This window comes from Medicago sativa, chromosome 2 (genome assembly GCF_051527215.1).
Source record: "Medicago sativa cultivar Bolivia chromosome 2, Bolivia_mono, whole genome shotgun sequence".
NCBI lineage: Eukaryota > Viridiplantae > Streptophyta > Magnoliopsida > Fabales > Fabaceae > Medicago > Medicago sativa.
Window position 1 is genome coordinate 4,343,653 of NC_140750.1, and position 13,717 is coordinate 4,357,369.

The window sequence follows — 13,717 nt, forward strand, 5'->3', positions numbered from 1 at the left end:
AGTGCAAAATACAACCAAATTAAATAAGTTTCAACATAAAATAAGGAAAGCAAAAGTTCGAAAGCGAAAAGAAAAAAAAAACATCACTAAAAAGCCATGATCAAATCACTGATCATCATCAGCATCATCCATCTCTAGATCCTCCTCCACATCATCATCTTCACCTCCAGCATTTTCAGGCTCAGGTGTAGCCTCATCATCAACAGCATCTGCCACCCCCACATAAGGACTTGGCCTGCCCTCAAGCCAATGAACATAGCTCTGGTACTGGTCAGGTGTCATGACCGGGTAATCAGCATTTCCCGGATACATGTGAGCATTGTAGAGGTCCTGGTGTATGCCCATGTTGCTCCTCCAAATTGCCTCATTTTGATCCATTAAGAAGCTATTCTGGTCCCTCACGTACTGGTTATGCATCTGCTGCTCCAGCATGAAAGTCTGCAAACCTGAAAAATCAAAGGAACCAGGGCCCTCAGATGGGCCACCCTCATCATCATCAAAGTGGCTTTGGGCACATCGTTGCTCTCTCTTCTCCCAGGTGCGGATAGAAGTATCAGTAATGGTCCCCTCAATGTCTTCATCAAAGGGTCCAGTAATGGGTACTCCATGGGCCTTAAGCAAGGCCATGATAAGTCCGGGATAGAAAAGTGCAACCTTCTTAGCACCGGTGGCAACCTTTAACGCCACAGCCTTCAGCTCATTGGCTATTATGCGAGCAATATCAACCTTGACTTTGTTCATAATACACCAGATGAGTGGTAGGACAGCTTTTGGGGCATCGGATGTATGGGCTCGGGGTAAAGCATTATGGACAAGAAATTGGAACACTAAGCAGGCCTTAGCATTCATCTCTTTTGTGAGGGCATGCCTGATCTCTCCCTTATCATTCTTCACAAAGAACCTACCCTTGTTCATAATGTCCCGCTCAATTTGCTCATAGGACCAGTTTCCTTGAGCATTTCTCTTAGCATAAGTACACAAAGGAGGGACAGTTGGGTCTTCTGAAGGTGGAAGGACTAAGGGATTGCCTAAGAATTCATTGATTGAATCCCTATCAAAAGGGATTTGCTTCCCTCGCACATATGAAGTCCAAGAAAAGGCATCAGCAAGGGTAGTGGGTGAGGCATCAGGTGTAGCATTGCAATAGAACTCCTTTACTAAATCAGTGTTAATCTCAGTTGTAGGAAAAAGGAGTTTATGCCACTTACGATCAGTGAAAATGTAAAGGAGGTCACAATGTTCACCATCGGGGTGAATGTCAAAAGTTTTCTCGTGCCAGGTTTTGTATTGAACCATCTTCTTAAACCTGGCAGTGTGGACAGGGGTGGGGAAACGGTTTGGAGCTACAGGTGTGGCTGAGGTCGAGGCAGCTTTGCCTCTTAGACGTTTGGTCCCGGTAGTTTTCTCAACATTTTTAGGTGCCATCTGCAACAAAACCAGGAAAACCAACATATTGCATAGAAAATATTAGCACAAACTAGAATTGGTCATTTAAAAACATCAAAAATTTTGAAAATCTGGGCAAGTATGAAGAACTACGCTATTAGCGCCAGCCACGCTAATAGCGAAATTTTCTGGAAAAATTTCGCTATTAGCGTCGATTTCGCTATTAGCGTATTTCTTCGTACCTGCAATTTTCAAATTTTCAAAATTCTTGTTCCTGCAATTTCACAGCACAAACCAGCAATTTTCAACCCTAGGTTTCATCCTATGTCTCTAAAACACAATATAATCTTGAAAAGGAATCAGAATCACAACATTGGCACACAAATCATTCAAAACCCTTATTTTTCAATTTTTACAAAATGGGTCAAAATCAAAAGATGAATGTTTGTTGCATGTGGGTTATGATTCTTGTTCCTTTCCAAACTATAATCAATGAAGAACAATCTCTATTCACAAAGCAAAGATCTAACCCTAACCTAACCATTTCTAAAATTGCTAAAAGCATGATATTTTCAATTCAATTAAAGCAAAGGAGAAAAGGAAAACAAACCTGTTAGAATGATGCAAATTCAAGCAGAAATGCAATGCAAAGTGTTGTATTTGACTTGAATTGAAACAATGAAAATGGGTTTGTGAGTTAGGGTTATGTGTGTGTGAGAGAAGAAGTTTGTGAGTTGAGAGTGAGAAGAGGGGAAAAGAAACCGTAAAAAGGGAGTGAATGGGGGTTGTGGGAAGTTAAGGGGAGTTAATCCCCTGGGCCCACCAAAAAATTTTTCTCCCACGCCAAACTCACGCTATTAGCGTGGCTCTCTGGAGCTCCCACGCTAATAGCGAAAAATACGCTAATAGCGTGAAGCTTCAGGATCAGTTTTTCAAAGTTTTTCATTTCTGCTTTTCAATGCTTATGTACTACTACTATATGCAATAAACATAAAAATACTTACAAAACTGGGTGTGCCTCCCAGCAAGAGCTTGTTTTACGTCCTTAGCTTGACGCATTTTGAAGAAATCATGGCTCGAGTAGTGAAATCGTCGTCAAACACCGATCAATTTCACCACCGAAGTAGGGCTTAAGTCTCTGCCCATTCACAGTCCAGTTGGCTTTTGTGACTGGATCCTCAAGCTCAACAGCTCCATATGGTTTGACCTCTTTAACCATGAAAGGTCTGGACCACTTAGACTTCAATTTGCCCGGAAACAGTCTTAGTCTTGAATTGAAAAGTAACACCATTTTCCCCGGCATGAATTGTCTCAGAATGATCTTCTTGTCATGATACTTCTTGGTCCTTTCTTTGTAGAGCTTTGAAGATTCATAAGCTTGATTTCTCAATTCTTCAAGCTCATGCATTTGAACTTTTCTTCTTTCACCGGCCTTCTCTTGATCAAAGTTTAGGAACTTCAATGCCCAAAATGCTTTATGTTCGAGCTCGACCGGTAAGTGACAAGATTTGCCATAGACAATTTGGAAAGGAGTGAGGCCTATAGGAGACTTGTATGCAGTCCTATATGCCCACAAAGCTTCATCAAGTTTAGCAGACCAATCTTTCCGAGATGTAGAGACCGTCTTCTCAAGTATTCGTTTGACCTCCCGGTTGGAAACTTCGGCTTGTCCATTCGTTTGCGGATGATACGGTGATGCTACTTTGTGCTTGACTCCATAATGATCTAGGGCCTTGGCAAGTTGTGTGTTGCAAAAGTGTGACCCTCCATCACTAATAAGAACTCTTGGTGTACCAAACCGGGTGAAAATATTCTTTTTTAGGAACTTCACTACCGTCTTGCTATCGGCTTTAGGCGATGCTACGGCTTCCACCCACTTTGAAACATAATCAACAGCTACCAAGATGTACTCTTTTAAATATGATGAAGGAAAAGGGCCAACAAAATCTATACCCCAACAATCAAACACTTCCACTTCAAGGATGAGTTGTAGAGGCATCTCATTTCTCTTTGACATTGATCCGGTTCTTTGGCATTCATCACAATGCTTGCAATGCAAATTGGCATCTTTGAATAGAGTTGGCCAATAGAACCCGGATTGAAGTACCTTTGCGGCTGTTCTCTCCCCGTTGAAGTGACCTCCATAGAGCGAATTATGACATTGCCATATGATCTTCTTTGCCTCTTCATCATCCACACACCTACGCAAGAGATTGTCCGCTCCAATTTTGAACAAATAAGGCTCATCCCACACAAAGTGGTTAGCATCATGGAGGAACTTCTTGCGTTGTTGCCATTCAAAATCTTCGGGAATGAACCCGGTTGCTTTGTAGTTCACCATGTCGGCAAACCACGGTCTCACATTGATTGCAAGAAACCTTTCGTCGGGAAATTCTTCACGAACTTCCGGTTCATTCTTGGTTACCTCATTGTTTGTCAACCTTGAAAGGTGATCAGCTACAAGATTCTCCGTGCCTTTCTTATCTTTGATCTCTAAGTCAAACTCTTGAAGCAACAACATCCAACGGATGAGCCTTGGCTTTGAGTCGGACTTAGTAAGGAGATACTTGATAGCTGCATGGTCAGTATAAACAACAATTTTGGAACCTACAAAGTAAGAACGAAATTTCTCCATTACATAAACTATTGCAAGTAACTCTTTTTCAGTTGTGGCATAATTGATTTGTGCCTCATTTAAGACCTTACTTGCATAGTGAATAGCATGAAAAATTTTGTCCTTACGTTGACCCAAGACCGCACCAACAACATAATCACTTGCATCACACATTAATTCAAAATTTAAATTCCAATTAGGAGCAATGATTATTGGTGCAGTGGTCAATCTTTCTTTTAAAGTTTCAAATGCTAAAAGACATTCATTATCAAAAATAAAAGACTTATCTTTGTTGAGCAAGTTGCTCATAGGCTTTGCTATCTTTGAGAAGTCTTTAATGAATCTCCGGTAAAATCCGGCATGACCAAGAAAACTCCGAACACCTTTGACATTCACCGGTGGTGGAAGCTTTCCAATAACATCGACCTTTGCTTGGTCTACCTCAATACCCTTAGCAGAAATCTTATGACCAAGGACAATACCCTCGGTAACCATGAAGTGACATTTCTCCCAATTGAGCACCAAGCTAGTTTCAATACACCGCTTCAGCACGGTATCCAAGCTATTCAAACACATATCAAATGACGAACCGAAAACTGAGAAATCATCCATGAACACCTCCATGCATTTACCAATAAGTTTGGAGAAGATTGCTTGAACACACCGTTGAAAAGTTGCGGGTGCATTACACAAGCCAAATGGCATTCTTCGATAAGCAAAAATTCCAAAGGGACAAGTAAAAGCTGTCTTCTCGTGATCATCTGGGTTCATGGCAATTTGATTGTAACCGGAGTAACCATCTAGGAAGCAATAAAAGGATTGACCGGAGAGTCTTTCAAGCATTTGATCCATGAAGGGCAAGGGGAAGTGATCCTTCCTTGTTGCTTGATTGAGTCTTCTATAATCTAAACACATCCTCCATCCAGTGACGGTTCTAGTTGGGATCAACTCATCTTTATCATTAGTGATCACCGTCATCCCTCCTTTCTTGGGAACTACTTGAACTGGGCTTACCCAAGCACTATCCGAGATAGGATAGATCATGCCGGCTTCAAGTAACTTCACTACTTCCTTTCGCACCACCTCTTTCATGTTTGGATTTAAGCGGCGTTGTGGTTGTGCTACCGGCTTGAAGTTTTCTTCCATCATAATCTTGTGCATACAATAAGATGGACTTATCCCCTTCAAGTCGGATAACTTCCACCCTATCGCTTCCTTGTTGGCCTTGAGGACCTTTACCAACTTTGTTTCTTCATCGATGGACAAGGAGCTACTAATGATCACCGGTTTTGTACCATCTTTCTCAAGAAAAACATATTTCAAATTAGATGGTAAAACATTTAATTCTACCTTGGTGTCATCAACTTTTGCTTCTTCCTTGGATTCTTCTTTCAAATCTTCAAGTATGGCTTGATTAGGAAGAACCTCCTTCAAGGAATCTAGCTCCTTCAAACACTCTTCAATGGCACTTGCTTCGTCTTCATCAATAGCATTGAGTGCGTCCACCAAAACACTCTCAAGGGGTGTTCTATTGTGCAATTGCTTCCGAGTAGTCAAGATGACTTCTTCGGTTGCATCCATTTTGAAACATGCACCCTTGTCTTTCGAGTACTGATGAGTCATAGAGTAGTCTAATTTAATGCATTATTTAGTATCGTTTTATTTAGATTTAGTTTTATTTTATTTTAATATTATTTCCTTTTTGAATCTTTTACTTCAAATTGCATTTTATTATATTTTAGGAAAGAATATATGGTGGAAGGTGTCTTGGAGCAAAAGAAAGAGGACTGGAGCAAATACAGTACAAGAATGCGAAGATACGAGACAAAAATATGTCTCTACCAAGTCAGAAGCTTGGCACGGCCCGTGCCAACATGTGGCACGGCCGTGCCACCCTCCAGGACCACTTTTGCTGCTTTTCTTCAAGCCCAAGTTACTCCGTTGCAGCTTTACTGTTTTGCCCTTATAGTAGCTTAGTTTCTAAGTCAATTGTAAAGCTATAAATAGAGTAGCACTCCATCATAAACATTCATCTTTTGTTCTCAGAATAAAAGTTCACTTTTATATTATTGTTGTTTTACTTTATTGCTTTCTCTCTTCTTCCCCTATGTCTACAATGAACGTTAGTGAGTAGACACTTCTTTGTCTTGGGATTGTTGGTAAGTCTAATGACATAATCCTAAACAAACCAAGCTTAAACCCTAATTTCTATGTAACCCTAATTTCTAATCTAGATTCACCGTCTTAACGTGGATTAACAATTATCAAACTGTGGAAGCGAAAGCGGAGGGTTTGATAATCGTTAATCCATCATCCCAAACATCAATTCATAAAGCGAGAGCGGAGTCTTGATGTTGGAACAAGTGAACCTAGACAATAATTGCAAAACAGTGAAATAGTCTTTGCAATTATTGAGACAAAGAGTAGTTTCAATCCTCTATGCATCTTCTAGTAAACATGTCAGCGAAATAGGCTTGGTTACTAGAAGTAAACTCTCACCGGACTTTCATCGGAAAGGTGAGGGGCTAAGGGAAACCGGTCTTTAGAAATTAAGGTGTAAACCATGAAATTAGATGTTTAAGTCTTGTTTAGTGAAGGGTTTGTTATTATGATAAACCAATAATCCCAAGGCTCTTTTATTATTATTGTTATTTATCTTCAGCAATTAACCCCCTATTTCATAATCTTTCTTCTCTTCTAATCATTCTCTAAAAGCTAATTGGATTCACAACTCCCTAGCGGAACGATACTCTACTTACTACTATTACTTCGATAGGCCGTGCGCTTGCGGTTTGGCTCTATCAAGTACTTCAAAGCTTCTCGGATGTTGAAGGTAACCTCTTCATCATTTACCTTGACCTTCATGATATTATCATCAAGATCAATCATCATCCGAGCCGTTTGCATGAAATTCCTTCCCATTAAGATAGGCACATCCTCATCTTCTTCAACATCCATAACCACAAAGTCAGCCGGAAAAATAAATTTGTCCACTTTTACAAGAACATCTTCGGCCATACCTAGTGGTTTTGCAAAGGATTTGTCGGCCAATTGCAACATCATCCTAGTCCGCTTTATACAAAGGTCACCAACTCTTTTGGCAACGGACAAAGGCATGAGATTGATGCTTGATCCAAGATCAAGTAGTGCTTTACCTACATGTGTTGTGCCAATGGCTACCGGTAGAGTGACTCTTCCCGGATCTTGCTCTTTCTTAGGCAACGTTCTTTGAATAATAGCACTACAATTGGCATCAATTTGGATTGTCTCTTCATCGTTGACTCTTCTTTTCTTGGAAAGGATATCTTTCATGAACTTCGCATAGACCGACATTTGTTCCAAGGCTTCTGAGAATGGTATATCAATTTGCAACTTCTTGAAGAGTTCAAGAAACCTTGCGTATTGCCGCTCTTTGTCTTTCTTCGATGGAGCATGTGGGTATGGTAAGCGTTGAGCTACCACTTGCTTCTCAACTTCTTGTTTCTTCCCTTTATCTTTCCCCACATCTTTATTCTTCCTCTCCATCTCCTCTTGTTCCACTAGATCTCTTTTTTGATTTTTTTCTTTTTCAACTAATTCTTCTTTATTCTTTATATACACTTCCTTCTCTAACTCTTCCTTATCCTCCTCGAACCATGAAATTAGATGTTTAAGTCTTGTTTAGTGAAGGGTTTGTTATTATGATAAACCAATAATCCCAAGGCTCTTTTATTATTATTGTTATTTATCTTCAGCAATTAACCCCCTATTTCATAATCTTTCTTCTCTTCTAATCATTCTCTAAAAGCTAATTGGATTCACAACTCCCTAGCGGAACGATACTCTACTTACTACTATTACTTCGATAGGCCGTGCGCTTGCGGTTTGGCTCTATCAAGTTTTTGGCGCCGCTGCCGGGGAGTTGTCGTAATTTGATTAACTTTTTAATAGTGATTAGACTAAAAAAAAAAAAAAACTTTTTCGTTGTTTTATTTTATTGTTTTTATATTTCTTTCAAAAAAAAAAAAAAATCTTTACTTTATTCTATTTTATTCTATTTTCGTTTTATATTTGTTTCAAATATATATATATATTTATAAGAAAAAAAAAATATATCTTTCTCTCTCTCTCTCTCTCTCTCTCTTTCTCTTTTTCTATTCTATCTCTAACTGTTTTGATTTCAGGCATGGCTCAAAACCTTTATCAATGGACCTTTTCTCCCCTTTCACCACCTTGTAAAGCTTATGAAATTTTTGGTCACACTGGTGTTGAATGTCAACTAGGTAGTGTTGTTAGAAGTCCCGAGCAGGTAAACTATGGGTTTAGGAATAGTCAAAAAATTTTTCAAACCCCTCAAAATCTTTTTGGACAACAAACATCACCACCCGGTTTTGCAAACAACCAAAGAGTCTCTCAAAAATCCGACTTGGAACTTTTGATAGAAAATTTTGAATTAGATAACATTAGGCATAACCAAGAGTTTAAAGTCAAAGCTGGAATTTTGAATGACTCTCTCAATAGGCTTTCCGCAAATGTGGATTCTCTTTCTACTCACAACAAAATGCTTGAGACTCAAATCCCTCAAGTAGCCCAACAAGTAGCCTCTTCCCCACAACCCTCCGGAGTCTTCCCGAGTCAAACTGAAACCAACCCCAAAAGCCTAATAAATACACCTAGGGATGGTAAGAAATTAGAAGACCCCGTTGTGGAAACCAAGAAAATTGAGGTTGAGGTAGAGAGTGAAAAGCCACAAAGTGAGAAAGTTGTAGTAGAAAGTGGAGAGCCTCACATATCACCACCATATGAGCCAAAAATTCATTTCCCACAAGGGTTTGATGAGTCCAAGTTAGATGAACATTTTAGGAAATCTATTGCAATCATTCAAAGCAAATTGTCATCTAAACTTAAGGATCCCGAGAGTTTTTCCATACCATGTGACATAGGATCCAAGACTATAGAAAGAACAACATGTGATTTGGGGGAGAATATTAGTTTGATGCCATTGTCCCTTAGTGAGAGATTAGGTATCGGATAGAGAAACCTTTTGATCGTCAAGCTAATGACTTTAAACGAGCGCTTCGTGGGAGGCAACCCACGCATTTAATTGCTTTTGTTTTGTTTGTTTTTCTTTGTTTTAAGTTGTTTTGTAGGTAATTGTCCAAGTATGATTCAAGAAAAACTGAAAATTTTGAAGCCCCCCGACCAGAAGGTTGGCACGGCCCGTGCTAAGGTTGGCACGGCCGTGCCAGTGTTTTTGAAGAAAAATTGGCCAAGACCCACAGAAAGTTGGCACGGCCCGTGCCAAGGGTGGCACGGCCGTGCCCGACCTCTAGCCTTCTATAAACCCAATTTTTCTCTTCTTCTCCATTCATTCTCCAACCTTCAAACCTCAAACCTTCATATCTCCATAAATCTTCACCAATCCACTCAATTAATTCACCAAAACCTTATTCTCCATTAAACCTAACAACCACAAATTCTCAACAAATCTCCATAACCAAACCCATCAACCTTACTAAAACATAAACTCCAACCCTAAACCAATCCTTTCCACCAAATATCTTCCCAAACCCTAAACCTTCAAAACCAATCCACACCAAAGGTCATATGGCTTCAAGAAGAAGTGGTAAGAAACCAGCAAGCTCTTTCGGAGGCCCTCCCTCAAAGAAGCAAGCACAAGCAAAGAATCATGGAATCCAATTTCGAGACAACAAGCAACGGGACAGGTATAAAATTCTAATCTCTAAACCCTTGCATCCTTCTCGATATCCCGATTCTCATACTTTGAATATGCTAGAGCTTAGTGACTATAGGCTTATAGGAAGGCTAGGTTGGACTGATTTGTTGAAACCTATGCGGGTTTATGAAAATTTCACTTATGAATTTCTCAACTCAATTATTTTTACTAAAAATAAGTTGGATTTTGATAACCCTAAGCATAGAGTTTCTTTCTGGTTAATGAATGTTAATTATGATATGTCTCTACAGCACTTTTGTGATACCTTAGGTTTTGCAAACGAGGGGTATATTCATGATTCTTGGGATCCTAGCCTAAAACCGGATAACTACCAACCAGCTGCCTTTTGGGAACACTAGAACCGATGAGCAGTTCATGTTATGGGCAATGCTCTACAACCACCCGGTCAACACTTGCTTTTATCTGATTGATTACCCTAGACGTTGTCGGTACTAGACCGGCCGGTAAAGGAGACATAGTGGTGGGTGGCATCATTACATACATAGGTAGGCATTTTTGCATTGGTGAGGATGAGGGGATCAAAAAAAAATTGAGGGAAACAATAGACACCCTCATTGCTATAAATTTCATCAAACCTCGTCCACCACTCCATCACCAACTCAAGTTTAATGTGCCTATCATGTTTTTACTTCCTAACCCATCTCGGACTACCACCGTGGTGGAAGCAAATTTGTTGTTTGTTGATGATGTGCAGGTTCTTAGTGAGCAAGATGATGATGAGGGAGACGATGCTAACTTGCACCATGATGTAGGAGAAGGTGCTAACTTGCACCAAGAGGAAGAGCACCATGACACCATATAAAGTAGGATAGAGGTAGGAATGATGAGGATTAATGAGCTGTTGTGGGCTATGCTTTATAACCATCATATAACATTTGCTATTATTTGCTTGATTAACTTGTTTCAATTGTTAAAAAGAAACTGGATGATAAGAGTGATATAATGGTAGGTGGAATAATCACTTTTCTTGCTAGGAAGTTTGGGGTGAGTGTGAATCAAGGGATCAAGAGGATAGAGGGAAACTTTTGTCTAGACTTATATATTATCACTACTTTGTCCTTAGAACCCACGAACCTACTCACAATTACCAATATGAATGGAGAATTATTAGAGCTTATTGTTTGATTATTCTACCTAATCCGGACATAAGTAATCCGGAGGTGGTGGAAAATTTGCTTTATGTTGGTACTAACCCACAGGTACATAATGTTGGTGATGATGATGGTAATGAAGGGGAGGTAGGTGCAAACTTGCACCATGAACAAGAAACCGGTGGAAGCTATAATGATGAACGGCGGGCATGAATGCAAACCAAAGTTCAAAGAATAAGCACCAAGCAACTAAGATAAGGTGTTGAAAGGTACAATGTCCAAAGGAGCAATCGAATAAATGAAGAAAACAATCAAATGCTCCATAACATGATACAACACCTTCACCTCCAAAGGTCTACTTTATGAACTTCAATAAAATTGTGAGCTTTCCTCTTCCTTTACTCTTTCTTCTTCCTCCTCTTCTTCTACTTCTACTTCTTCTTCTTCTTCTTCTTCTTCTTCTTCTTCTTCTTCTCTTTTATTTTTTCTTTTTGAATCATTGAGGACAATGCTTCCCCTAAGTGTGGGGGGGGCCTAATAAAGTGTCTAGAGTCGTATTGTTCCCAAACTCCCTTGAACTTTATTCTTTTATTTTGTTTTTATAGCAAGAGGCATGATTAGTAGCTTGTTTTCAATGTAAAATATGGCATAAAATTTTTTGTTTTGTCTCTTCTTTAAAGGTTGTTTCATGTACATGAAAGCAGTTTCTTGTGTTTCTTGTGTTCTTGCTATACCCACATCTTGTTTTATTGTGAAAATTCTCCAATGAGAAAAGCACCCGGTTGCAATCTTTGAGCAAGTGTATGATTAGGTATTTTAAGGACCACGTTCTATCTTTCGTGTTAACTTAGACCCTTTAAAGTCTTTAGAGTAAAAGTAGTATAAGTTTGTGTGGGAAATTAATCAATTGTGCTTTATTGTTATATGCTAAATTGTTAAAGTTATAATGGGGCGGGAGAATGGCACCAACATGTGGGGGAAAGGACAATCCCTAACTTCCTAATTGTGGTGGTGACTCCCTAATTTGAACCTAAAGTGAAACAAATTCATCAATGCTAGGGGGAAAGGACAATTACATCCAAAAAGACTTCCTACGCGGAGATGAAACAAATAATAATTTTGCAGCACTGCTTAGGGTGATTTTGAATCTAGGGGGAAAGGACAATTACATCCGAGAAGACTTCCTACGAGGATAGATAGCCCCTAAGCATCTGCAGCCCCTTGTGCTTAATTGTTAATCTAATCTAATTTTAACTTAAATTCCCATCACTCTTATATGAAATGAAGAAAGGACTTTTCTCGGTTACTTTAGCATTAAGGATAGAACCTGTTCCTCATAATATCTGTCTTATACAAGAGCAAGAAAAGGGTTGGACTGCACACACACACTCACTTGAGATTTGATGTTGGGTTGAATAGGTTCACAAGGAATGTTTGAAATTGTAATTAGTATACTTGAAACAAAACCTTTCTTTGAGACATGTGTTCTTAATAGTATTGCCATTATAATCTTTTAGTTGCTGCTATATCCATTGCCTTTTGCTTGAGGACAAGCAAAGATTCAAGTGTGGGGGAGTTTGATGAGTCATAGAGTAGTCTAATTTAATGCATTATTTAGTATCGTTTTATTTAGATTTAGTTTTATTTTATTTTAATATTATTTCCTTTTTGAATCTTTTACTTCAAATTGCATTTTATTATATTTTAGGAAAGAATATATGGTGGAAGGTGTCTTGGAGCAAAAGAAAGAGGACTGGAGCAAATACAGTACAAGAATGCGAAGATACGAGACAAAAATATGTCTCTACCAAGTCAGAAGCTTGGCACGGCCCGTGCCAACATGTGGCACGGCCGTGCCACCCTCCAGGACCACTTTTGCTGCTTTTCTTCAAGCCCAAGTTACTCCGTTGCAGCTTTACTGTTTTGCCCTTATAGTAGCTTAGTTTCTAAGTCAATTGTAAAGCTATAAATAGAGTAGCACTCCATCATAAACATTCATCTTTTGTTCTCAGAATAAAAGTTCACTTTTATATTATTGTTGTTTTACTTTATTGCTTTCTCTCTTCTTCCCCTATGTCTACAATGAACGTTAGTGAGTAGACACTTCTTTGTCTTGGGATTGTTGGTAAGTCTAATGACATAATCCTAAACAAACCAAGCTTAAACCCTAATTTCTATGTAACCCTAATTTCTAATCTAGATTCACCGTCTTAACGTGGATTAACAATTATCAAACTGTGGAAGCGAAAGCGGAGGGTTTGATAATCGTTAATCCATCATCCCAAACATCAATTCATAAAGCGAGAGCGGAGTCTTGATGTTGGAACAAGTGAACCTAGACAATAATTGCAAAACAGTGAAATAGTCTTTGCAATTATTGAGACAAAGAGTAGTTTCAATCCTCTATGCATCTTCTAGTAAACATGTCAGCGAAATAGGCTTGGTTACTAGAAGTAAACTCTCACCGGACTTTCATCGGAAAGGTGAGGGGCTAAGGGAAACCGGTCTTTAGAAATTAAGGTGTAAACCATGAAATTAGATGTTTAAGTCTTGTTTAGTGAAGGGTTTGTTATTATGATAAACCAATAATCCCAAGGCTCTTTTATTATTATTGTTATTTATCTTCAGCAATTAACCCCCTATTTCATAATCTTTCTTCTCTTCTAATCATTCTCTAAAAGCTAATTGGATTCACAACTCCCTAGCGGAACGATACTCTACTTACTACTATTACTTCGATAGGCCGTGCGCTTGCGGTTTGGCTCTATCAAGTACTTCAAAGCTTCTCGGATGTTGAAGGTAACCTCTTCATCATTTACCTTGACCTTCATGATATTATCATCAAGATCAATCATCATCCGAGCCGTTTGCATGAAATTCCTTCCCATT